Genomic DNA, 26,316 nt, shown 5'->3' on the forward strand with positions numbered 1-26,316 from the left:
AATTTATTCTACAACAATATGACCATCAGCTGGCAGAGATTTGAAACTTGCCTTATCATGTCAGTTTTTGTTCATCATGAACGCTATGAGGTGCTGTCAGTTTTTCTAAATCTACATTAAGATGACTGTGAAGCATAAAGAAAGACAACAGCTACCCACTACACTTACAGCAATGTTCAATATATCGCAATAAAAACTGTAAATTACACAACACAATGATGTACAATGCCCAACTCTTGAATCTCTGCTCTCAGATCCCAAACTCGTTTAAGCATCTTGTCCAGGCTGATCCATCTGACAGCTGTCTGGTAACCAAGGTTACCATGTTCACTATCATCTCCTCCACAAAGACAACAAACTGTCTGTAATTCAATGCTCTTGCCCTGATGAAGTTAACTACTTTAGCTACAACATTAGACACGTGGTTGATTTTTAGCACTGACTTACACACCACCTCCTGATGTATAATACAATGCAAAAATATCAGTTTCTGTTCTGGGTTTATTTCAGTCACTTTATCTTGCATCCGTTTCAAAAGTCCAACATTTTTCCCTGTCAAATTTGGACAACCATCAGTTGTAACACCAACTAAATTCCCCCATTTTAGTCCCAGCTTGTTCATGCGTGTATTTACCTCAGTGAACAAATCACTCACCGTCGTGGTTCCCTTCATTGGCTGCACAGCTGCCAGCTCCTCCGTCATCTGAAAGGTTTTTGTTAGTCCACGTACAAAGATGAGTAACTGGGCTGTGTCACGGACATCACAGCTCTCGTCCAGAGCCAAGGAGAAAACGTCAAAATCGTCCACTTTGTTGTGCAGCTGAAGCTCCAGATTTTCGGCGCTGCTCTCCGCCCGCCTCGTTACGGTTCGCCTCCAAAGGGCCACATTAACGAACGCTCCTTTCTTCTCAGGGCATATAAACGCTGCAGAGTCCACCAGACATTCTTTTATAAACTCTCCATCAGAGAATGGCTTACTGCTTTTGGCGATTTTGTAGGATACTAGAAAACTCGTCTTGACTGCTGCATCCTTTGATGTGAGCTTTGGTAAAACAAAGTCATTGCTGCTTTAGCAGTTTAGCTAGCAAACCTTCAGACATCCTCCCCGCTCTGCATCAAATGTTTGTACTTCTCCGCCATGTTTGGTCTCGTAATGTCGATTCAGATTATAATCCTTGAGCACCGCGATCTGTTCTCCACAAACTAGACACACAGCTTTACCTCTGACTTCAGTGAAGAAATACTTGGAAGTCCGTGCTTTGTTAAAAACTCTGCATTCGGAATCGATCTTTCTTTTTGCAGTTAGCTGACATCTTCCTGGGCTGAAGCTGACCAACAAACCAATCAGCGCATAAACCTTATGCTAAGTACGGAAAGCACGCGCGAAAAAACGTTAACTTAGCAGACCTTTCAAAATAAAAGCAGTGCAGGCGTATTGCTTGCATGTATTGTGATGATATATATTTGCAATGACTTTTAGTATTTTCCAATGACCTCATACGGGCCAGTCAGGGTCGTCCGGCGGGCCGGATGTGGCCTGCTGGCCATAGGATGCACAGGTCTGGTTTAGAATCACCAGTTCACCTCAGCATGTTGTTGGACTGTGGGAGGAAGCTGGAGAACCAGGGAGAACCCAGCAGGAGAACATGGAGACTCCATGCAGAAAGTTCCTGGGAAAGTCGGGATGTGAACCAGGGATCTTCTAGCTGCAAAGCGACAGTGCTAACCACCGAGCCACTGTGCAGCCAATTCAGCTGCAATGTTTGAGAAAAAAAAAGCTCCGCTCAAGTTGGCAATCAACTATAATCTCTGGAAGGACATCAGATACTCACGAGTAATATCTGTTTGCACTAATAAACCGCTGTTGCTCAAGTTCCTTCAGGTTCCAGGTTTTGCTTTGTTAAATTTCACCCACGTCCACTTTAACCCACTCAGAGTGCTGAGCTGACCACTTGGTGCTGGTTAAAAGGTCGTTTATTTACTCTGGTTAGCTGAGGAAGGCCCGTTGTTTTTAAGTAATGTTGCTAACAGACAGACAGACAGACAGACAAACCACCAGACAGACAAACAGACAGGCAGACAAACAGACGGACAAACGTACAGTGACTGTCACATAGCTCCACCCCATTCCCTTGGCAGAGTAAAAAAAGGAAAAGATGTTATGCTTGGTATTCGTTTTCCATTAAGTTGTTTTACTGCCAAGTAATTTAAAAAAACTCTGCAATAAACATCCAACAGGGAGCTGATCGCTATTTTCTGTCACACAATCAACAGTTCAGGAGAGACTGGGGACTGCTGGTTCCTCATTTTATAAGCTAAACAACACAACCACGAACCGCTGTGCAAAATATGTGTGGTTTTTTTTTTTTTTTTAAATTCGTCCTTTGTGACACTTTTGTTCCAAACAGCCTCGCTCTGTGTTTGGCAGGTCAGCCGTCCCTCCCAGCATGTTATTTCAAATGTTTGATTTGCAGATTCAGTATTTGCGAAGCCGCTGCACTACAGCTAGTGAACTGTGTGCACAATAGCGCTCCGTAGCAGGTTGCTAACACCACATACAGACACACCAAACAACTACATCAGAACTGAAACCAAAGTGGCAACAACAGATGCCTTCACAGTGTTTTTTATTTCTGGATAATTCAGGACACATGCTTGTTTTTCTGTCTCTGCAAGGAGGAAAAGATAAATCAGTGTTTCCTCTCACTTCTAGACTTGCAGAGTTAAAATACTTTCCCACCTGAAGCATTAAAGCACAATGCAAGCAAAGCGTTTACATCCTAGAGTGAATGACAAATGAAGCGTTTGTTCCTAAAATGATTCCATTTCTATTCATGTAAAGAGGTTTGTGCAGAAAGGGCTGCACCGTGGATCAGTGGTTCACACTGTCGCCTCGCAGCTACAGACAGTTTAGAATGACCAGTTAACCTCAGCATGTTTCTGGACTGTGGGAGGAAGCTGAAGAACCCAGAGAAAACCTACACATGCACAGAGAGAACATGCAAACTCCATGCAGAAAGATCCCAGGAAGGCCGGGACGCGAGCCTTGGATCTTCCAGCTGCAAGACGACAGTGCTAACCACTGAGCCACTGTACAGTCCGGTCCAAAAACACGCTGACGTTAATTGGTGATTCTAAAATTGTCCGTGAATGTGAGTGTGATTGTTTGTCTCTATATGTAGCCCTGTGATAGACTGTTACCTGTCCAGGTGAACCTTCACCCTTAGTCAGCTGACTCCAGCCCTCCTAATGAGGATTAAGTGGTGTATAGATGATGGATGGTTTGTGCAGAAGGGTGCATTCAGTTACACATGATGTAACCCTGATTTGGAGATTCGAAATCAGGACAGCATCAACACAAAGCCTCTGATTTTGCGCCGATACAACAAATAGATCACCAGAATACTCATGGCATCTAATTACGTTGCAGAAGGTGAGGCATTAGGATGATAAAAAGAGTATTTAAGGTTACATATTGTGACAGAGTGCCAGATGGCATAAAGTGTGAAAAGGACAGAACCAGGAACATCACCTCTTTTCACAGAAATTAGAAGAAGGAGTTGGTGCAGTCTGAGGGAGGATTACATTATTCAGTCTCACACTTGATTGCCTCCCGGTTCGTGCAGCCTCGTACTGGTGATGCTAAGCAGCGAAGCACCCTTCCAGACCTCTGATAGACATTTTGAGCTGTCAAACACCAGTGTAACTAATACCATCAGTAACAACTGCATTCCGATTAGGTGTGCCTGAGCGCTGTAGTACACGCCGGGTCATGACAGAGCTCACTGGCACCGCTGAATGGAACATAATCATCATTTATACTGTTAGTTACACATGTGCTTTTCCCTTAGAAAACCTAAAGGCTTAATAATAAATGGCAGCAGAATATTAACTAGAATCAGCAGCATAAAATTATGTGAAGTTATTTTAGAATATGTCTATATTCCTCGTAAATAAGGAATATATAAAATCTGTCATTCTATTTTTAAACTTACAATAACTAATGGTTTCTGGACACAGCAGAATAAGTCATGGCTTTTTTCTGACCTGAGGAAACTTCAATATATTGACTGTGTTTTTAGTTCTGTTTTTACCAATCCCTCAGGAAAATGTGTGCAGCTGGTAAATGCTCCTTGATGTTCTCTGGCTAGTCGCTAATTTTCTCTGCTGCTGTTTGTTGCTGCACTTTTTCAGAGCTTTTTAGAGCTTTGTTGCTTCAAGCAGTTCCCTACGGCTCCTAAAACATGAGGATGTAAATTTAATTAAATTAGGACATGAAGTTGCAGAAGAGTATAAAATAGCAAAAGGAGGAAAGAGTCAGGTTAAAATTCTCTGTGGGTTCTTCATGCAGGAACCACTTCCACATACAATAGAAATGATCGATTGTTAATTTAAAATGATGCAACACTAGTTCTAAGAGTAACTAATTGTAAGTGTATATCATTTTGGATATTATGTAAAAAAATAAATAAATAAACTTGATATTTGATCAAGTGACAGCCTCTGACGCTAAAAAAAATTAAACGTTTCATCAACATGCAGTTCCTCGATTGGCCACATGGGGCTACCTCCAAAAGCCAGTAAATCTATATTAAACTGTTCAACTTTACAGCAGAAATAAACGTGTTTACACCCTGAAATTAGGAACATTTTTGATTCTGTTTGGCCAGTGCATCTCCTTAAGTGCTGCATTTGATTTCTCGTACTTGTAATTTGTTTAATTTTTTTCTGCTAATACATATTTTTTTCTAAATGCTACACTTTTTTTCCCAAACTATATTTGACAATTAGTTACTACAGTTTAGGTGAAGATTTCACATGAAAACCATATTAGGACCTCTTATAATTGAGAGATTTTATTAAATTTGAACCAGGTTGCATGTAAAGCACCTAAAATTCACTTTGACAAAATTACAACAGTAAGTATTAGTATCCAGTGACACAATGTACTCTACAAAACATATCATAGAGGGGAAAAATATTAACTTTTAACTCAACTAAAGTAGAATTGGCAACTTTAAAATAAAACAAAGATGCTGAAACTTCATAAAAATATAATTTATAATTTATGTAATTTATTGCAATAAAGTGACTGGGTGAGTGTGTGTATTTATTGTCTGCATGATAAATATTACTTTTGACTGTTATCTTTATACTTTTATACTCATTTTTTTTTGTCAGTTTGATATGTTTTGCTCCACATGAGGCTGAGAAGCAGTGGATAGATGATGCCTTTTCTCTGTCTGACCCTGGAGGGAGCAACAGAAAAACAAACATACTGAAAGATATTTAAAAGGCCGTGGATGATTAACTTCACTAACAGCACCGTGCGCTCTCCCTGCTTTTCACTGTGGGGGTCAAACTGACTGATGCTATAAACAAATATCTGCTCTGTGGTGACAAAGTGAAGATAACTTTGAACACTGGTGGCAAGAGAAGGTGAAGACATTTCTTTTTCAAAACAAAGTCACCCATTGAAACCGTTGGATGTGACTCATGTCGTGTCGTTCTCTGACAGATGCTGGATCTGATTACCTAACCCTGTGTTCTCTAACTTTAGCAGCCAACACATCGCAAATACCTGGCCTCAGAACAGTTGTTAGGCTGCTTTCCATCGCTTGTTTGTGACAGATGGCTGTGCTCAGAGAAGACAACAGTGTTCCAGGAGGAGGGGTTACCACGACCACATCGGCCAATCACAGGGAGGGGTGGAGATGTGCTTCTACCCGGCAACAGGCCTGCAGTGACTCCCATTGCTTAGCCGGACTCAGGTGGGCTGAGAGAACAACCTCAGGCCTTCCGACATTAGAACCCAGGGGGAAGAGTTGGCTCATTTCAAAATGCAGTCTCTCTGAATCTGTTAAAAAAAAAAAAAAAAAAAAAAAAAGTGCTTCTGAGTTTGAGTAGATGTATGTTTCTGAAGCAGATCTGAAGTTTCCTGTTAATCTTGTTGACACAAAGAAGAAGGAGGCAGGAAAAGTATCTATTGCAGTAAATGGAGGACAGTGGCTGAAAATGTCAGGACAGGAGGAGAACGGGAAAGAGAGGTTATGTTTGCACAAGCACTTTTTTCACTCCAGGAGGCCCTACAGTGCATTTTTAGGAACTTGGCAGATAGACTGGCACTGAGTGAAACATTAACACTCCTCAACCTTTGTTACTGCCAAAGGAGCTGCAGCTGGAATCAAGACAATCTCAGAAGTATGTGTTTAAAATGCATCTCTGGCTGCTACACTACTTAACACACACAGATGAAGGTGCTGAAATCAAAAATAATCTTTCCATTTGCTTTCACCACCAGTTTGCTTCGTCATCCTTCACATCCCTTATCTGGCGTCACTGCAACCTAAAGTACCCTTTGGTTTAATCTTATCACTGCTTCAGGGTTTCAATTATAACTGTGAACTTTTCCACTACGTCCACTTTTTGAGAGATATTCTCTCATTAGAAAGGTTTTAATGCATGCAGAACACTTTGTCCTTGAAAATATGGCTTGTATGTTGTGCACGCCAGCATATTAGCTCCTGGACCATTTGTTTTTGGTGTTGACACCTCTCTTAATGCTGAAAGTGTAAATCACTGAGTGAGGCTGACAGCGGTGACATTCCCAATCTATGCAATAACCCAGATTGCTGAGCTCACACTAGAATATACAATCTACACATTATACATTTTGCAAATCATGTTTTTTTCCCCCCTACCTTTCACGCTATTGCATAATTCCAAGCAATGCAATCACACTTCATCAACCTAAGCTTTTTTTTAGGGGAGTATCATTAGTCTAAATAGAAGCTGCACATTTGCAGCTCTCGGATTTGTTTTAATACAGTCACAAAATTAACACTTTCCACTTTGTTGTCTCAGCAAAAATGCCACTACTTTCACACAGTAACTACTACATCAATCAGTGATGCTCAGACACTCTGGTGGAGCAGATAGAGGCAGGAATACGAGGATGGGAGGCTGCAGGAGATGAGAACAAAAAGTCTGGAGGACGATGCACGTGCCAAAAAACATTTTCAAAGTTGGTTATGCTTACTTTGACTTTCAGTCGAGGCTTTATAATACAGCCCATGATTTATAGTGTACTATCAGTGCAATATTTGAATAAGCTATTTGCTACTGCAGATATTTGTGGACACACTTACTTCAGAGTAGGTACTATGGAGCAGTCATCAAAAAACTGCAAGAAGCAACCTCTCAGTGTCCTCCTCTCAAACATTACCATCAGCAATATAAAAACTCACCATATAGGCTAACAAAACAAACATTAAGGTGTTCTGTTTATTATGTATTTAGAAAAGTGAAGTAACATCTAAAAACTTATGTTTGTTGTTTTGTCTGAGCAACTTCTGGACAATTGAAATACACAAGTGCTGAAAAACTGCAGTTCCTCAGACGGCCACAAGGGGCTGGCTCCAAAGGCGAGTCAGTCCCTCCAGACCCCCATGTTCAAATACACAACTTTACAGCAAAATAAATGTGTTTACAGCCTGATGCAAGAAACAGGCGTGGTCTCTTTAGCCAACTCTCTTGTGACTCGATGGAGGTGATTTTTATTTTATTTATACTACAGGCCAAAAGTTTGGAAGCAAGATCAAGTTTGGACAAAAAAAGAATCCTAGTTTCATTGGTGCAACAAAATACACATGATTATTATAGAGTCACTCATCAAAATATTTTTTTTTACTATAATTATCAGATATTCGGATCTTGTTTCTTTACTCAGCTGTTTTTTTCTGTGGTAGTTATAGAGATATGGACACAGCTGAGATTTACTGGGATTCTTGTCTGCAAACTCAAAAGCCAAAGAGCAAAAGTGAATAATGCACAGACAGCTCAGCTCACAGCACTAACTGGAGAATTGAGGACGGTCCAGCATCTAACGACGAGTGGCGTCGGGTTTTATGGGAGAGCCGGAGTCCGTAATTCGCTGGCTTCCACCTGCACTCAATCTGCTGATTACTGATGCGCCACACCTGTCACAGCCTCTGGCAGCACACACCTGGAGGAGAGAGAGAGCAGGGCAAATATAAAGCTGCCTCATTATGTTCCAACAAAACACTTGAGCTTCCTAAATGTAAATATGAATGATTGTCATAAAATGTTATGTGCTTTTTGAAGAGGAACGTGCCATCAGTAGTTGAAGTGGTAGTGGCTGGTCAGGGTGCAAGCTCACGGTAAATAAATAAGGTCAGCTCATGTTCTCAGCAGCACTTTTAGACACAGTGAAATTTGTTACTGCAGCCTTTGATTATTTCAGCAGGATGCAAAAAATCATTGATTGAAAACTTAGAAGAGCAGAGCTGCTGTCTGGCTGTCCAGAAAGAAGCACACAGACAGTGTATATGAGGAATAAGAGGACATATAACTGTGGCAGCTTTATGTGCAGTCCAACATTAACTGAGCTACAACATTGCCTCAAAATGCTCAAACACTGGCTGAGACGTGGAGAGTCTTTGCCAAACTTGTCAAGCACCATGTTTTAATTCATGGAAATAGGAACACTTGTCTCATCTGAGTATTTATTTAGGTGGGAAAAAAGTAAGCAGGGTTCTCTCTAGTGCTGGATAAATATAATCAACGCAGCTGTATAGTTTATAATCAGGGTGTGAGGATGGAAACTGAAGCTGCATAACTCCGGTAATAAAAACAGGTCCCACCCAGTCCAAGGTGTTGTATCCAAAGACTCTATTGTGTGAACGTGGAGGCTTGTGGGGTTTTTCCACCTTATCCAAACAGAGTGAAGGCCTGAGCTTCGGCTCTGTCCTCCACACAGAGAATATTTCAGCAGACAGGATGTGTGGCGGAGGGTCATTTCCTCAAATGCCTCCAAGTGCTCATACAGATGTGTCTTTGATTTGTGTCTGCACTCAGGAGGAGACCACAGAGATCACTTTCACTCTGAAGAATAAGGTTCATTTTGGTTTTCTGTTATCATGTGTCATTTTGTACACATAGATTATAGTTTATTTGGATTGGATTGATATATATCCTTATAAATATCTATGTACACAACAGGCCAAACATTTGGAAGCAACTTCAAGTTTCTCTCTTTCTTAAAAACCAGTAGGAATTATCTGGATTCTGGGATGTATTTACTGCAGGATCAGACTTTGCTTTCATAGATATGCATCCTTTTCCTCAGTTTACCTTTAGGTATATATTGAAGTTACCAGGCAACTGCTGAGTAAAGGTTAATTTAAAAAAAGAAGGGCTTAGTTTTAGAGTTGAGAAGATTTACAAGACTTCAGTGCAAATGTTTTTAAAAAAATCACAGTCAGCATTATTCACTTTAGATCTTTGGCTTTTGAGAGTTTGCAGACAAAAAATCCCAATAAATTTCAGCTGTGTCCATATCTCTATAACTACCACAGAAAGAAACAGCTGAGTAAAGAAACCAGATATAAACACCTGATAATTATAGTAAATTTGTATTCTGATGAATGACTCTTTATATAAGAATCATGTTTATTTTGTTGCACCAATAAAACTAGGATTTTTTTGTTCAAATTTGATCTTGCTTCCAAGCTTTTGGCCTGTAGTGTAAATAAAATAAAAATCACCTCCACCGAGTCACAAACAAGAGAGTTGGCTAAAGAGACCACACCTGTTTCTTGCATCAGGCTGTAAACATTGATTTTGCTGTAAAGTTGTGTATTTGAACATGGGGGTCTATAGGGACTGACTAGCCTTTGGAGCCAGCCCCTTGTGGCTGTCTGAGGAACTGCAAACATTAATTCTTAGATGTAATTTCACTTTTCTAAATATGTAATAAACAGAGCACCTCAGTGTTTGTTATGCTAGCCTGTATGGTGAGTTTTTATATTATTTGATGGTAATGTTTGAGAGGAGGACAATAACAGGTTGCTTTTTGCATTTTTTGATGGCTGCTCCAAAGTGCCCATTTATTTTGGTGCAAAGTAGACCAATGAAACTATGATCTTTTTTTGTACAAATTTGTCCAAACTTTTGGCCTGTAGTGTATCTCCACATACATCTGTTAGTCTCTCTCATGAGGATCTAGAGTCTGAGCATGCTCAGCATCGTCTTATCAGCATCGTATACTGTAAAGTCAGACCAGCACTTTCTTTCTGATGCCCTCCAGCAAGAGCGTACACAGCTGACGTTGTTGGTTGGAAATGAATAAAGTATAATGTTGTTGCTGTAGAATCTCAGGAGGAAACACATAAACTGAGCTCTGCCATGTAACGCTGCAGTTTAAATAAGTTCTGCAATGACACCTCAAGGTTTTAATTTAGCTAAAATTTTGGTTCTATGTGTATTTTATGTATCTACTGGATGTGAGACATCTGTTCCTGCATTCTCTGTGACATTGAAAAACCCAGCATGCATAGTCCAGGCTGATTTGAGTCTTTCTGCATTCATCAGTTTGTGGAAGCGTTGCAACACGACCAGAATTCAAACAAAAGCAAGCGTTTCTTTGAGTATGGAGAATGTCTGTGTTAATAACAGGAGGAAAAAAGAGAAAGTATTTTGGACTGGCTTTAAAAGCACAAATTAATTCACTATTCAGTGCATCGCAGTGGTTTCTGTAGCCAGATGTCACGATTAAATCTCCTTTTGAGTGTGCAACAAAAGAGGTTTTACTATGAGGGCATGGCAGTCAAATAGAGTGTCAGTTTCTCAGAGCAAGACCGAAACCAAATAAACTGTAATTTAACCAGGTTGTGCAACATAAAAAACAAGAAAGACTTCTGCAATGCCGCTGTCTTCTTGCACCTTTCCTCTTTCACGTTGACCAAAACAAGAAGTGTGCTGCTTGAGAAACCCGTGGCATGACTCAGGCAGACTGGAGACCACTCTTCAGGTGCCTCGTTGGCACTTTAACAAAGCAACAAAATGCTCTCCAGTTGCCTTGTGCTGTCTGATGCCTGGAGTGCCCTGAAGTATTGATTGTATGTTTAGAATTCCTGGAGGACAGCAGTGACTCAGCGTTTTTCTCGCATCAGCTGCCCATGTTGTGCCATCTCCTTTTTCTTCTGTCACACAACCTTTATGCAGCGTGTGGAGAAAATAGCACCTAAATAGTAAAGAATTATTGTGCTTTAATACTAGTGGTGGAATGTGATTTTAAAAAAGAATGTAATTAATTAGAGGCTTCATAATTAATTAATTAATCAAGATTTATCACATTTTAGTCAATATTTGACGCAATAAACAAAGTTTGGTTGATGACTAAATGGATGAATAGACATATACATGAACTTAAACAATAAAATGTTTGTTTCATTTCTATTTATCTGCATTTTCATCTGTCTATTACATTCACAGATTACTGCAAACTCAAAGTGATATTATAGCGATTATATTCAACATTTTAAGACTTTTTATAAACTCAAACACTTTCAATGTCTTGAAAAATGGTTTCTTATGGGATGGCTACACCTTTAGCTGGGACCAGGATTATGGTCGCTAACATTAGCTCTGGTGCTAACAGCAACATGTTTTGCATTGAGGTGATAGCATCGGCTTGAAGTGCTGCAGTGATAGGAAACCCCTTTGTTCCTTAATCACAAAAAGATTCAAAATCTCCACAAACAAAATGCAAAATGAGCATGAAAAGAAGCTAAATAACCACAGAAATGTTCAAAATCATGCCAAAAAGATACAAAACGGATGGTTTTGGTATTCATCAGTGTTACCAGTGTGACAGAAATTATGGAACTGAGAAAGGTGTGATTAAATGCGTTATTTTGATTTTAATGTGTTATATTTATCTGTAATTAATTAATCTAAATTAGTCCCAGCCCCAGTTAAAACACTTTTGTCAAGATTTACAGCATTCATGACTGCTGATCACCGTTTCTCCAAAGGTCACCCAACACGAGTCCACTTTCACTAATAAAGTGCTGAGTTTAACACTCTGCTGTAGATATACTGTTTTTTTCCATCCTTTGCCATAGTGATGTCAGAGGCCTGGTCACAGCACATTGTGTCACAGCAGGGACCGTCATCGCTCAGAGCGAAGCCCGTTGACGCTGCTGCTGTTCACTGTGGGAACAAAGTCAACAGAAGACACTTTTTCTAATTAAGGGATGACAGAAAAGAGTCGTAATATCTTTAAAGACTTCGGTGCCGCCGTGGGAGATTCGCTGTGTGTCTCGGGATGCATGCAAACGCTCATGCAGGTGCCCACGTGCACACGGAGTGATGGAACACGCCTGGGAGCCGGCAGCAACACGCAGCAGGATTTCTCATCCTTATTTAATGGGGTTGTTAGTGCGTCCTTGGAGACAAGGTGGACTGTGATGCAATAAGTGATCTGGCTGGACCGAGGCGATAAATGAAATAATCCCCAGGATGAATGACTCTGAACTCATGATGCTGCACCACAGGCCAGATTATTTAGACTCCCACCCAGGACACTATGATGTCAATGTTTTCAACGTAATCAAACATCATCGGCTCACAGCTCTATCATTTAACGTGTTGCTGTTGGTGTGTGTGGGAGTAAAGCAGCTGTTGGAGGATGTTGTCCTTCAGAGGCTGCTCTATACAATCTGTACCTTTCTGACATGAGTAGGATGAACTAATAATGAAATATACCCACATGTCAGTTAACCTTCCTCATGAAGACACTGAAAAACTGAACAGATCTGACAGAGAACAAAGATTTCTTTTCTCCTTTTCGCATGATTTGTTTCTCCTCCACACTGAAGTGTTTATTTTCAGAAGCCAGACTGTTTTCATATCGGTGACATTCATCCCACCCATTCAGCTGCTGAACATGTAAAGCCTGATGGAGAAAATGTTTGCTGGATGTGACCCTGTCGCTGTAACTGAGGCTACCTTAATACTGTGGACCATCTCTTCCTTTCAGCAGATTAGAAAAGCATATCCTTCACTGGACCGTGACGTGTCTCTCGCAGCATTCAGACTTCACCCGTGTCTTATTTAAAAGGTGTTTTCATAGCTGACATCACCAGTATGTAGTCTGTGTCTACCGAACAGCAATGCCACTCTGAAAAGATCCTTATTTGGGAAAATTGTTGTCTTGTATATGGAAAAGAAAAACCTCCAGCTGTACGTAATATTTTGGTACGTTGGCTGAAGTATTGATGATTTACTTCCCTCTAACAATAAGGCAACTAACAAAACAGCAAAAGGATTCACGTATTTTATAGTTTATTTAGTCGTCTATTTGCCAGTAGAATATTTCATAAATCCTCGCTGGAGTAAGACACACAGCTTTAGATGCTTGTTATAATACTGTACAGGGAAACTGTATGGAGCTACAGCTCACCAGGTCACCTCAATGGAGGATGAATAATTGCCTGTTAGGTTGGACTACGGAGGGATTGCATTGGAATGAACTCCCCTCTGCAGCTCCGTGCAGCAAATCTAGGATAAGCAACCAACAAGAATCCAATGGACAAAGCGCAGAAGGACCCTCTCATTCCTGCACACCCGAGAAAAAAACCAGCTGCAGCTTCCTGAATGAGCTGGAGGCTGAAGGTAATTTACTGCAGGGACCAAAAAACCCAGCAGGAACATCAAGTGTTTGTTCATCAGTTTATGTTGATATTCTATGAATCAGGCAAAGTGTAATAAAAGATCGAAATTCCAACCCCTTGCACAAATGTAATACTTTCTTCATCAGCAATGAGAGGTAAATGAGATCACTTCAGTAATAAACGTGACAGGGCAAAGCACATGAGCTGCAAGATATGGTTCCACATAAATGAGGAAGTGTTTTATTAAATCCTGCAAGAACTCAGATGGATTTGCCAATTATAGTAAAATAGATTTTACTGTGAATCTCAGATCTTTTTCTGCAGGCATGTTTGCTACTGATACAAATTATTTCCAATTCTTATTCCCTGACTGTGAATTCTTAATAATACAGTCTATACACCAGTTTAAATTTGGGTTTCTTATTTCAAGCATCCTGCACTGCATGTGGATGTCAAGATGTAAATGGACTCCGGTTCATCAGTAATGTGAGATTGTGCTGTCAGATCACTAAACGCTACCTTTATTGTTGTCCCTTTTCTAATTTCCAGCGCTCGTATTTCACTCCGCAGCTGCTTGGCCCCACATATTTCTAGCTTGAAGCTCCGTTTTGCATCGATTGTATCTGCTCTGGTGTTTTTGTTTGGGCAGCTTGGAGGAGAGCCAGGTTCCTCAGGCCCTCTGTTGTCCTTGAGGCTGCCATGTCATTATGTGCTCCTCATATTCCAGCCCGAGGTTATAAAAGCCTGAAGCCGTGTGTTTAGATGCACATCATGTCTGTTTTGCTTAATTGCGACATTAGGATTCACTGTATGCACTGGTGGGTGTGTGTTTACCTGCACATGCAAACATCATGTGCATTTTTCTGAAACATTTCTGCAATAAATCACCATTAAACAGGCGTATTGTTTGTGGCTGAGCCTGCTGATTAGAATAGCACAGACACACACACACACACACACACACACACACACACACACACACACACACACACACACACACACACACACACACACACACACAGAGGATGATGATAGAATCCAGCAGCTTGTACACAGGATGCAGATATGCAAGAATAGAAACAGCATCATGTTCCCGACTGATTCCCAAAGGCACAGCAATATCTGGCATCATCAGCATCACAGATACTAAAACAATTTCCCTCCTCCCATGTCTGCTTTTTCCCCTCTCCTCTCTCATGCCGTCCCATTTGCATCCCAAACTCCTCAGCAAGGTAGCAGAGGTCTGATTCGTTGAGCCAGAGATCGCAGCAACTCACACTAATCTAATCTAAACCGACACGCGGAAGTCTAACACACGAACGCCGCTAAAATAAAAACAGATGACCCTTTCTTTGTGCTCTTTCACCACTTTTCCTTCGCCGTGCTGCCTTTTCAGTTTTCATTACCAGTAATCTGACCTGAAACAGCCTTCAGAGCTCAGATAATGATTTTTCCACTTGCTCCCCCTCTCTTGTTCCTCGTCCCATCTCCGGTGGCGGCTGCTGCTGCTGCTGCTGCTGCTGCTGCTGCTGCTGCTGCTGCTGCTGCTGCTGCTGCTGCTGCTGCTGCTGCTGCTGCTGCTGCTGCTGCTGCTGCTGCTGCTGCTGCTGCTGCTGCTGCTGCTGCTGCTGCAGCTGCAGTGTTTGTGTGCACGCTGATTATTCACAAGGACCAAACCATAAGTGACCTCTCACGCACGGCCTCGCCTGCTTGTTGCTCTGCAACACTGTGTCATCCCTCCACATTCATCAGCCATGTTTGAGCACAAAGGAACGAGTTTTAAATGCTGCTTCCATGAAGACGCATTTCTAGGGCACTAGCCATGAACAAGGAGAGCATTGAGCGGTGTGCTGAAAGGAGGGGCAGTCGGGCAGTCCTGGCATTCAGTCTGGCATTTGACTGGGTTCTGATCAAAGGCAGCAGAATCAGGGGCTAATGGGAGATATGCATGGTTGAACTTAAATGGGCATGTGTAATGTCAGGGTTGTTTTGGGCACCGAACAAGACTGTTTTCATCACTAGTTTCCTAATGTGGCTGTAATTGTATAACTGGACTATATAGCTGATGGGTGCAGTCCAGCTGATTCTTCATCCTGCTGAAGTGTTGGTTTGTTCTGTTGCCTGATTCACAGGAAACACACTGCAACAAACACACTTAAAGCATTCAATTACAAGCTACTGTGTATGAATGCACTATAATGAAAGACAGGGGAATTCTGGTCACATGACACCTAGAACCACTTCAGTTTTCTGTCATGCTTTATCTCTCACATGTGCTTTTCCATTTTCTGCTCCCTATTTTTGTGCTGCATGCTCTGAAGATCTGCAACTGTCTTCCCTGTTTCTCTTTCTAAATGTCTTTTATTCTTTTATTCTGCCCCTCTAACTGCTTTTCACATCTTTATTCTCTATGTTTGTGGTCTCCCTGGAATCATTTTGATCTACATACTGTGCAGACAGTCTAAATGTGTTGGGAATAATGTGGGTTGTGGCACAATATTCCAACTAGGTCAGTGTATGTCCACGTTACGTAACCCGTGAACAGGGTTTGACCGCCATCACTGAGACCTGACCGCTGAATGACCACTCTGCAGTCACAACGACCGGTCCTTCAAGAGGAAATAAATTAACAAATAAAACAAACATCATCCCAAACAAACAAACAAACAAGACCATAACAAGGACAAACTGCTTCTAATTTGGTTTTTTATTTTTCAGTTTCATAAATCCACATATCAGCAATTTCATCCACTTGCAACTGATTCAACTCAGAAACAACAGATTCTGCTGTTTAATGGTGTGAACATGTGATAGAAGTTAAATAGTTTATTACGCCAGTCTCACACCTTCGTCTGTTGAAGTCAACACAGCATGGAATCCATATGTTCTCATGATAGAAGCAGCACAAGGCTGTGTTTGGGGGAGAGTGGGTGTTTCCTCTGATTGCACTGTCTAAATATAAACTTGTGCCCTTACATAATAACCGAGTCCATGTGAGAGCAGAAGAGATTGAAGCCAGCAGGTCCCAAACACTATCAGCTACTGTGGAACACGCACAAGCAACGGCACAATTCTGAGTGACTTTTTAGATCAACTAAACCCAGAAAGATAAATACAAGGTTTTTTGTAGGTAACATGCATCCACCTCATACTACAGAGCCTATAAAAAGTATTAGGTTTTTATTGCTTTTCAGTGGTGAATTATGGACAATGTAATTTGGCTTTTTGGACAAGACTTTTCAAAACACCTCTTGTATGTCAAATTGAAAACAGATTTCTACAAATTGATGTCAGTTAATTTGAAAAAACACAAATAAGTGATTGCATAAGTCGTCACCCACTTTAAGGTGACTTACCTAATTCAAGACAAGTGCAGACAGCTGGTACAAGACATTACTCAGTTGGTGAAACGGAGATCATCTGGGTGCAGAAGTGATGCTAGTTTAAAGCTATCTGGAAGGTCGAGTCACTGGTGAATCAGCACTCCTATATAAAATTACACAGCGCAGACAAAAGAAGAACTTAAGAAACTCAGGAGTCAAGGGGTCAGGAGATAAGTCATAAATCTGTCGATAGCAGGTCGTCCTCAAAAACTGTATGACTGTGCAAGAAAGAAACAAGTGAGGGAGGCCACCAAGACAACTATGATTCCTCTAAAGGAGTTACAAGCTTCAGCAGGGAGAGACTGTTCATACAACAACTGTTACACATATTAGAGCTCACTAGAAGGCACGGGAGAGACTCTAGAGTCAACTGGAAGAAGGTCCTTTGGTTTTACTGAGACCAAAACTGAGCTTTTTGACCATTAGATTAGATACTATGGCTAACGGACATTAAACACTGCACATCATCATAAACCCAACTGTCAAGCATGGCAGTGGCAGCATCATGATATGAAGCATGGCAGTGGCGGCATCATGATATGAAGCACGGTGGTGGCAGCATCATGATGTGACGCACGGTGGTGGCAGCATCATGATGTGAAGCATGGTGATGGCAGCATCATGATATGAAGCATGGTGGTGGCAGCATCATGATGTGAAGCATGGTGGTGGCAGCATCATGATGTGAAGCATGGTGGTGGCAGCATCATGATGTGAAGCATGGTGGTGGCAGCATCATGATGTGAAGCATGGTGGTGGCAGCATCATGATGTGAAGCATGGTGGTGGCAGCATCATGATATGAAGCATGGTGGTGGCAGCATCATGATATGAAGTATGGTGGTTGCAGCATCATGATGTGAAGCACGGTGGTGGCAGCATCATGATGTGAAGCATGGTGGTGGCAGCATCATGATATGAAGCATGGTGGTGGCAGCATCATGATGTCAAGCATGGTGGTGGCAGCATCATGATGTGAAGCACGGTGGTGGCAGCATCATGATGTCAAGCATGGTGGTGGCAGCATCATGATGTGAAGCATGGTGGTGGCAGCATCATGATATGAAGCATCGTGGTGGCAGCATCATGATGTCAAGCATGGTGGTGGCAGCATCATGATGTGAAGCACGGTGGTGGCAGCATCATGATGTGAAACACGGTGGTGGCAGCATCATAATATGAAGCACGGTGGTGGCAGCATCATGATATGGGGAATTGGGTAAAACTGCTCATTGAGATTTCTCCACAAAGACTTAATTTTGTAATTCCAATAGGGGTAAATTCTTTCTGTAAACAGAGTATAAATATATATAAGTCTTTATTCAAGTTTTAGCCAAAATGCAGTTTCTTAGTTCTTCAAAATAATCTCAGTGTTAACAATGAAAGCACACTCTGTACTTTTATGTGAAGGCAGGTGCACATTTCTGTTATATAAGATATAATAAATATCTTCTATTTTTCAACCTTAAGTGTTTTCTTTTCCTAAAATGGCAGAATATGCCTTTGATTTCTGGAGGAGCATTAGATAAGATGGTTCATACTACATTAAACATGAGACTACAGCCAGCAGCAATGAAAAAAAGCCACATAACACAAGCAATATAAGGGAATTAAAACATTATATCTGAATTATAAAAGTCCAAGTCCAAGGTCTAAACCTCACCATTATACAATACACTCCACTACTATAAAAGTACTGCACCGACTGTGGCTGGGAGATCTGTTGTTACCTCAGTTCTTTTCTCCTGTTTCCAGTCTTTTAAGCTAATTTGCTGCTAGCTGTAGCTTTATTATAATGGATATTATAAGAAATGGCATCAGTCTTCTCATTTAGCTAAAGTTTTTACAGGTTTCAGTTTAACAGGGTTTAACTGGGTTATATCTGGTTCCTGATTTGCACCAGAAGCAGAAGTCGAGCTTGTGAGTTCCAGTTCTGCTTGAAGTGCAGGACCTGGACGAGTAAAACAAACTTTTTGTGTCATAAATAATTCAGGCGTCTAAAAATGTGCAGCCTCAGTGTAAAAGGTAGAATGCAGCTCTGGAAAAATCCACCTTGTCCTTATTTTCTGTCTGCTGTCGGTGCTGCTGTGTCACCGTCTCCCACAGTGGATGGTGATTAAGTTTTTAAACCTGAACACGAGAAAACAAAAAAGGGGGATTTGGTTTTAAAGCTGGCTGCATATGCCCCGTCCCTGCTGTGTCTCCCTCTCATTGTTCACCACCGCTGAGTCCCTCATCAATCACTGCTACCTATCTATCTCATCCATCTCAGAGGCCGATGTCCCTACTTCATCCCTGCCTCATAAATCAGCAGACAGATGCATTCTAAACAGCAGCTGTCTCCGTCCTCTTTAGTCTTCTAATCACCACCCTGGCTTTTAAAAAAGAGCCTCAAATGAAAAGCTCTCAGTCTGACCAGCTCTGTGGGGCTTATTGCATCTGAATAAAAACATCTTTCCAGCGTTTTAGTTCTCCAGGTGTCTTTTTCTACTCGGTTCTGCCCCAGACTTTGCATCAGTCCGTCCCTGGATGCACCGGCGACGTTAGAGCTGCACAACGTTGCCTGTACGTTTGCAGGAGAACGTCTTACAACAGCAGACAGATGGAGCGGCACTCTCACTCTGGAGAGATTTAAAGGATCAAAGAGGGTGAAAGGGAAGGGGAGGGGGGGGACCGTGAGAATAGTTACCATGGCGACCGTGACGTCACCGGAGGCTCGCGCATCAATGGGAGTTTTGTTTGTGTAGAGGTGAAGGCAAACAACGGTCTCGAGGTGACAGAAGGAGGCACTTTGTGAAATTTAAGTGACAGAAACGCAGCTTTGGATACCGAAGACAATCAGGAGAAAGTATTTTTTCTGCCGCTCTCACTCTGTCGTGGGCGGAAACAGATCTGAGTTACGTCAACACGCTAATAACACGCTGGAGGTGAATTATAGGTTCCAGTCTGTCCAGTCATTTTTAACTGAATTACTATTTTGAGGGACAGAGACGGCGGAAAGGAGAGAGACAGTGCAGGGCAAAAACAGACGCCATTAATGTATTTTATGATTCATTAGAAACAGGCTGCAGCATAATAGGATATATTTAAAAAGCTGAACGTGTCTCGAACAAAAATTCAACAAATAACCCTCGACTAATGCAGTCTGAAAGCAAACCTACAGCTGGTTAGTGGAAATTCTGCTGTTTTTTTTTGTGTTTTTTGCAGATTAAATGGTTTACTTATGAGAGAAGTAATTGTTGCCCTAGAAAACAAGGGACACATGTATTTACCGGCACATGTTGCACAGAAACACCAACCCTTGTAGTCAGACACATGCAGTCAAAAAAAGGAAGAAAAACCAGGAGACTTTCATGCACAATAACTACGATGATGCACCTCGGTTCCATTCATTTCGCTGCCTGCCTCAGAGTGTAATTAGCCGTCTTGTCCTCACTGCTGGGCGTTTCATCACCCGGTGGAGGGAGGTTTTAGTTGCTTTTACGTGTCTGACCTGAGCAGGGATGATGAACTGACAAAATGTCCAGAGGATTCTGACACTGCAGTATTAATTGCTCATCCAGCATGTCTGAGTACAGTAAAAATGAAAACATATTGAGCTATAGGTTAAAAAAGAAATGACAAAATACATGAAAAACAATCACTACTTTCATTTTTAGTGTTCTCTATCCAGGTGGATAGAAGACAGTAAGGCTACATCCACCGTAATTTGTTTTAAAGTGCATTATTTTTGCTTATAGCTGTGTTTATGGCTGGCATCTGCACAACTCTGGTGTTTTCGGAGTCCTAAAATCGATAATTTTGCAAATTCTGCTGATAGCATTTCAGATTGGACGGACATGAATGTAGAGTTTTGGAAATGAGACCAGCGTTTGTGTCCTTTCCAGATTTGTGGTGAAACTTGTCTTGTGACTTTTTGATAGTTAAAAACAAAGATGTAAATCTTGACCAACAGCGGGTCATTCACCTTGTTGTTTAAACCAGCAGCTGTTCTGCAGTGAAGGAAATCTCTGGTGTGACTTTTCATCATTGCTCTCCGTAATATTTTGTGCAACCATCCCCCTGCTTCTACTCCCACTTTTATCCATGTGCTAACATAACTGCACAAGGGTTTTCTAATCATCAATGAGCCTTTCAGCACCATTAGCTAACACAATGTAGCATTAGAACACAGGAGTGATGGTTGCTGGAAATGTTCCTCTGTACCCCTATGGAGATATTCCATTAAAAATCAGCTGTTTCCAGCTACAATAGTCATTTACCACATTAACAATGTCTACACTGGATTTATCATTCATTTAATGTGATCTTCATTTAAAAAACTGCTTTTCTTTCAAAAACAAGTACATTTCTAAGTGACTCTAGCAACTTCTAAACAGTAGTGTACATGAAATAAAGTTGCTCTATATTAGTAAACCTTACTTTATATTAGCTAAAGTTGATATTAATAATTAAAGTCATTCTATATTAAAGTTGCTCTTAATGAGTTACAGTTGCTCTATATTATTTAAAGTTGCTCAAAAACGAGTTAAACTTGCTTTATATTAAAGTTGTTCTATGTTTTTTCAAGTTGCTCTATATGAGTTAAGGTTGCTCTAAAATGAGTCAAAGTTGCTCTATATTAGTCAAAATTACCACATTAATAATGTCTAGGCTGTATTTCTGATTAATTTAATATTATCTTCATTGAAAAAAAAGGTTTTCTTTAAAAAATAAGGACATTTCTAAGTGACCCCAAACTTTTGAATAGTGGACATGCAGTTTATACACAGGATGAACCGTATTAACACTGTCAACAGTATGAACAATGTGGTAATATGTGTGATCTTGTCATATACACACTTTTTTCTTTATTTTTTGAGAACATGAGTAACTTGTGCTGACTTGTGTGTCTCTCACCCCAAACCTATGCAAGACGGATGGGGACTTTAAATAAAATGGAGCAACTTTAATTCATTTTTGAGCAACTTCAAATAATTTAGAGCAGCTTTAATTCATCTATGCTACCGTTCTAAATTTTGCAGTCACATAGAAATGTCCTTATTTTTGAAAGAAAAGCATTATTTTCCAGTGAAGATACCATTAAATGAATGATAAATCCAGTGTAGACATTGTTAATGTGGTAAATGACTATTGTAGCTGGAAACAGCTGATTTTTAATGGAATATCTCCATAGAGGTACAGAGGAACATTTCCAGCAACCATCACTCCTGTGTTCTAATGCTACATTGTGTTAGCTAATGGTGTTGAAAGGCTCATTGATGATTAGAAAACCCTTGTGCAGTTATGTTAGCACATGGATAAAAGCGGGAGTTTCCATGGAAAACATGGAATTGTCTGGATGAACCCAAACTTTTGAACGGTGGTGTGTGCCCAGTGCATGTGAATGTTTTCAGGCTTGTTCATATGGACGGAGATGAATTATTAAATGGGTCAGATCTGATATATCGGTGTGGACATAGCCTTCGGGTTGGGTGTGCTGAAAGAGCATTATCATGTGTTGTGCAACCTAGAAGGGAATCAGAAGTGTTTATAGCTGTTTGGTAAGTCATCCGTGCAGTTAAAAAAAGCTAGAAATTGCGTAACAAACAAAAAATGAAAGTCAGACCTAGAAAATGTGTCCCGTTTCTGCAAGCGGGCAGCTTGACCTGCCATAGTTTGTCTTTTTGTGCCTTAGAATGAACGTGTTATCTGTCCAGGGTGCCTTCCTTTCTTCTGCCTGGTGTATTTAGGAGTTTAAAACATAGATTAGATGGTGAATAGTTGAACAGCACTTTCCTTCAAATCAATTTCAGATGACTTTTGTCAAGTTTCTCAGAGGCCAAGACCTCAGTCACACGCTCACAGAGCTCCTCCCACTTTCTCCACAGAAGTCCCCACTTGTCCTCCAAACATATCATCTCTGGCCCCAATATGTCACCCAAGATTTGTGTGTCTATGTGTGCACATGTGTGAGAGGTCAGAGGTCAGGACAGGAGACACAACGGGCCTGGTCTACTGACTCGGTTGACACTGGAGAGGAACACCATGTGCCTCGTATGCATTTCACTCAGGATCAAAGGGCAGCTGTGACCGCTTCAGTAAGTCTTGTACCACCTCTGGTCTCTGAAGTACATTTCAGATGACCGATGCAAATTTCGGAGTGTGAAGTGCAGCAGCTGGTTGCTTCCTTTTAGAAGCTGACAAGAAGATTTAGGGTGTGCGGAGTGTTGTGGAAGGGTGTCGTTTGGTGAGAGCACTTAGTTTTGGAGGCAACACCGGAACGCTACAGCGAAGTGCAGAGTTTGATCGATGGAGGTATTTAGAGAGGTGCTTTGAGTGTGAGGTGAGAGCGATTTCTGAAGCGTTTTTTTGGGCCTCAATCTCGAGTTTGACATTGTTGACTTTTTCAGAGTGTGAAGTAGCAACAATAAGAGAAACAATTCATGTGGTGTCGGCGCACAGATGAATGTTTTATTTGTGTAAGTTTAGTGCAATTGCATTAGAAAACAAGGAAAGTACTCAGAGAGCGCAATCCTCCTCCAAGGCTGCTCATTCCCCCATATGGCATTGTCAGAAATGCAGCATATGTTTATTTGTTATTGATGATCAGAAATCACAGCGACATAGAATGTGTCCATTTAATATAGATGTACCCACAAACAAAATGACCTTGCGCTGAGCACAGGTGTGTGTTATGCATGTGTACGTTATGTACGGATACTGGATCACGTGACCTAAATATGTAGCGGGCGACGGGAATTGATGGGATTCAGAAACACCCCCACAATTTAATCAGTTGTTCCTTGGATCACTTCTGATGGATAAGTCCTGATAAGTCCTAAGCGGTGGATTTGTAGTAGGATCACAATCATGTGATCATCAGCAGGCAGCTGACGTAGTGTTCACTTGTTGTCATGGTTACAATGACGCCATGCCGCTATCTGGCAATGATACAGAAATCTTTAACAAATCTGTGTGTCCTGACTATAAGCTTCATCACTGCCAAAATCTAATCACCTGGTCCTTGTGTCATTTCTGGCCTTCTCTGAAAATTTCATCCAAATCCGTTAGTCCATTTTTGAGTAATGTTGCCAAAAGACAGACAGACAGACTAACCTGTACCTTTACCTTTAATTATTCCAGGGCCTATAGCCGAGAAGCGTCATTATGTTGCCACCACGTACTTCATATATGATGCTGCCACCACCATGCTTCATGTCATGATGCTGCCATCACCGTGCTTCACATAATGATGCTGCCACCACCGTGTTTCATATTATGATTCTGCCACCACCATGATTTATATTATGATTCTGCCTCCACCATGATTTATATTATGATTCTGCCTCCACTGTGCTTCATATTATGATTCTGCCTCCACTGTGCTTCATATTATGATTCTGCCTCCACCATGCTTCACAGTGGGGATGGTGTGTTCATGATGATGTGCAGTACTTGGTATATCAGACATGGGATATGTAACATTGCTGACTCCATCAATCTATTATACATTCTGTTATCCAGACATAGATCATCGTTCATTTAAATATTCCCACCACGGGAACACAGAGAGGGACACATGGGACTGGACTATACATCAAATACATGGTTAATGCATGACATCTGAGTTTTCTCATGTTATTGCAGTTTGTGGCATGCTATAAAAAAGTGGAATGAGGTTGCAGTTTCCTTGACTATTGTGCCATCAACTTTATGTAACAACATCCTGCATGAGTATGTAGTAATCTTGACTGTATGTGGTGTAGACTTGTGCTGTGTTGAAAGCATAAATGATGCATAAACATTACTTGGTCCATCCTGGTGAGTTGCTGTCAAGACCAGTAACCTGGGTTCACATTCAGACATGAAACTGACTAAAACAGGGGTGTCCAACATGCGGCCCGTGTGCCAAAACCGGCCCTCCAGGGGGTCCAGTCTGACACTCAAAGTGTAAAAAATCCAGAGAAGACATTAACTGCAGATTATAAATTAGTAAAACTATAAATGTAAAATAATTTCAAGACCATGACAAGTTGTTTTGATCATAAAGTAAAATACTAGATTGTTCATTGTTCTTTTGTCATTTTGTGTCTCATTTTTGAAATATTTTGTTTTTTTGTCTCATTTGACAATTTTTTTTGTCATTTTGTTTCTTGTTTTTTGTCATTTTGTTTCCTTTTTGTCTCGCTTGTGTGTTATGATTATTTTTTGTGGTTTTGTTTCTCACTTTTGTAATTTTTTGTCTCTTTTTGGTCATTAGTCCATTTTTTTGCTGCTTTGTGACTTTTTTATCTCATTTTTGTTTTATTTTGTGTTGTGTGTGTCATTTTGTTGTTTTGTTTCTTGTTTTTGTCATTTTGTGTCTCATTTTTGTAATATTTTGTCTTGTTTTTGTTGTTTTTTTTGTCTTTTTTGTCTGACTTTTGTCATTGTGGTCGTAAAGTAATATACTATATCATTCAGTTCCAGGTAGAGGTGACTAAATGTTGTGTTCCTTTGTAAACACTCTGTGATCTATAAGTTGTAATGTTTAAATGATAAACTGAGACATAATGTTGTTGGAATTTTATTTTTCTTAAGACATTTCAGGTTGTTTGGGATGTTTTGTAAAAAGATAATTCCTTAAACGTGAATATTTTGTGCTAAAATAAAAGAAAATTTGGAATTGTAGTTATTTATAGGTTATTTTGCTGTGATTTTGCTGGTCTGGATCACTGGAGATCAAATTGGACTGAATGTGGAACCTGAACTAAGATGAGTCTGACACCCCTGGACTAAAAGAAAGAGTAACAGAAGAAGTATACATGAACTGAAAGGCTGACAGTATGGGTGCATTGCTAAACTGTGATGTGGAGCTTAGATTTATGATTGGTATGGTAAAAAAAATGTACTTGCTATGAGAAAATAAATCAAAGCTAGATTGTTCCTTTACTGACTGTTTTGTCTTTATGCAACACACACACACACACACACACACACACACACACACACACACACACACACACACACACACACACACACACACACACAAGATGATTCATCAGAGCTGCTCTCTATTACAGTCTAGTCTGTTTGCCTGCATCCTGATTTGCATTCACGGCCAGTCGCTTTGCCATCTGATATTTGTTCACCTCGTTGACTCCACAGGACCAGCAGCTAAATAAAGGAAAGGTTAATGTGCTGTACTCGTTTTAAGTATGCATCAGCCACTCTATGATACCGTATCTGTTTCCAAAACAGGTACAACCAATAGCTGTTGGAAGTCACGCTGCCACGGTGTGTGTTTGTGTGTACGTGAGCTATGTTACTATGCTGCTGTGTGACTCATTGATAAGGCAGCAGGAGACCCAGCATAGATCTGCACACACACAGACACACACACTCATTGTGCTGAGCCGAGAGAGGAGGGAGATGTCTGGAAACACTGCAGCAGAGTTTATGTACTGTAAAGTGGTACACTGTGTCTGCTCCAAC

The 26,316-nt window shown here is 40.8% G+C and overlaps 1 long non-coding RNA gene across 1 annotated transcript; it reads right to left on the reverse strand.

Annotated features, from left to right (window-relative positions):
* Nucleotides 1–1,412: 1,412 nt before the first annotated feature.
* LOC118469662 (uncharacterized) lies at nt 1,413–15,100 on the reverse strand. Its single transcript, XR_004846596.2, has 3 exons — nt 14,897–15,100; nt 7,858–8,005; nt 1,413–5,857 (listed from the first exon to the last, which is right to left on the reverse strand). It is a non-coding gene; the product is annotated as an uncharacterized LOC118469662 (long non-coding RNA).
* Between the last annotated feature and the right edge of the window lie 11,216 nt (nt 15,101–26,316).

Source organism: Amphiprion ocellaris, chromosome 19 (assembly GCF_022539595.1).
Source record: "Amphiprion ocellaris isolate individual 3 ecotype Okinawa chromosome 19, ASM2253959v1, whole genome shotgun sequence".
Classification (NCBI taxonomy): Eukaryota; Metazoa; Chordata; class Actinopteri; family Pomacentridae; genus Amphiprion; species Amphiprion ocellaris.